The sequence below is a fragment of the Pyxicephalus adspersus genome, chromosome 4 (assembly GCF_032062135.1).
Source record: "Pyxicephalus adspersus chromosome 4, UCB_Pads_2.0, whole genome shotgun sequence".
NCBI lineage: Eukaryota > Metazoa > Chordata > Amphibia > Anura > Pyxicephalidae > Pyxicephalus > Pyxicephalus adspersus.
This window is the reverse complement of record NC_092861.1, coordinates 151,857,780-151,859,695: the sequence shown is the minus strand read 5'-3', so window position 1 is coordinate 151,859,695 and position 1,916 is coordinate 151,857,780. Positions and strand designations below refer to the sequence as shown.

The window sequence follows — 1,916 nt, the reverse complement described above, 5'->3', positions numbered from 1 at the left end:
TCCTTATTCACAACCTCTTCCTACACACAGCTCTTTGACTTCTCTAAAGCTGCCCTCACTGTATAAAACTTCTTTTCTATGCTTGTAGTCTTGTTCCTATTTTGCACATATTTGAACAAGCAATTGAAAATCATCTGTTCAAACTTAAATAAAGTAGACCTATTACCAAGACTGAAGGGGAAACCTGCAGCCTTCTGGGGGGAAAAAAATGTGACAATCTTACACATGCACAGTGAGATATGCACATTTTTTAAAATTTACAGGAAGGCGCGTCACCCAATTTCCCTCCTGGACAGTGCTAGATGGGGTGGCGTCACCAGAACAAGGAAGATGATGGCAGCACCCGGTAACTACCAGTCTGTGCCAGGAAGAAGAAGGAAGACAGAATAGCACAGGAGAGATTGGACCAGGATCGCGGAGGGATCAACAGATTTCCACCTGAAAAGGTAAGTGGCATTTTTTTTTAATGACTGTTCGGCTTTAACCCATTTCCTCTCTCCTATCCCATCACTAAGTGTAGTCTACCTTTCCCCACCTCTTAGACCAGCCTTTCTTAATCCTCGCTATATTAACAATATCCGCAGCTCACAATAGATTAGTGAGGTGGTCAGTGGGAAGAATGCACTCTTAAACAGATATCAGTTAAATTGCTCATTGCTCAAGGAACCCCTAGCAACCTCTGGAGGAACCCTGGTTGAGAAATACGGTCTTAGACTGTATGCTTGCTTGAGCAGAATCCTTTTATCCTCCTGTTTTATTTTTTTTACTTCTCAAGTATTTTTGTACAGCATTGTGTAATATACTGGGGCTTTATAAATAACACATTCTAATAATCTTTCTAAAAACCTGTGCTTTACCTTCAAATTCCTCCACAGTTCTTGTCCCATTTACCTTTCTGACCTGATAGAAAAATACCCCCCTAGCTGCTTTCTTGGCTCCTCCAATGACCTACTATTGACTTCCTCACTCATAACTTCTTCACAAGCATGGCTTCAAGACTTTTCTGGAGCTGCCCCGACTCTCTGGAATGGTCTCCTGATCCTATTCCCCCTGCTCATTTCAATGAGCCCTCAAAATCCAACACTTCAACCTCACCTACCGTCTTCTTCTGCCTCCTAAACCCTCACTACTCACCCACCATTCCATTTCCCACTTCCTATTGTGTGATACTTCCCCCCATCTTCTAGATTGTAAGCTCTTTGTGGCAGGGTCCTCTCCTCCTCCTGTGTCACTGTCTGTATCTGTCTGTCATTTGCAACCCCTATTTAATCTACAGCAGTGTGTAATATATTGGCACTATATAAATCATATTTAATAATAATAACCTGATCTGTTCTTGTAAAACTGCTTATATAATATTTCGTACAACACAGTCCATGTTCCTCTGGTCAGAAATAGTCTCTGACCATATATGTGAAAAGACAAATAGCTGTCCTGGTTTATCATTTAGCTATGTGACTACCCACACATTCATGCCTTGAGCACGCTATACTTTGTGGGTTTTTTTAGGCAGCTCAGATGGCTTATTACATGTGACAGCCATGTGAAAGTAATGAGTGTTTTCTTTTAGTTTGGTTATCCGCTGCTATTCTCAATGACTATGCTCACGGTACAAGCTTGTTCAGCTTGCTGTAATGAACACACCGTCTGCAATTCTCATTATAGAAGATAAACTCCAGTTGGGAATCTCTGTCACTAAAACGCTGCTGAATTTTCTCTAAATGCAGGATTTACGAGGAGCTACAAGGACATGACACAGAATATAATATTGCATTCACTGCTCAATGCTACTGTAAATCAAGGGACTCGCAATGTTAGGACTGTTCCCTGAACAGTGGAAATGATTTGGGATAAAAAAAAATCTGTTTTACACAGTTCAATAACGTCTTTGTTTTATAGTGTTATCACCATTTTAT

At 40.8% G+C, this 1,916-nt stretch overlaps 1 protein-coding gene across 1 annotated transcript in view; it reads right to left on the bottom strand.

Moving 5' to 3' along the window:
• Positions 1–1,916, bottom strand: part of KIF6 (kinesin family member 6) — a 127,731-nt gene that overhangs the window by 100,085 nt on the left and 25,730 nt on the right. The gene's annotated exons all lie outside the window — the stretch shown is intronic.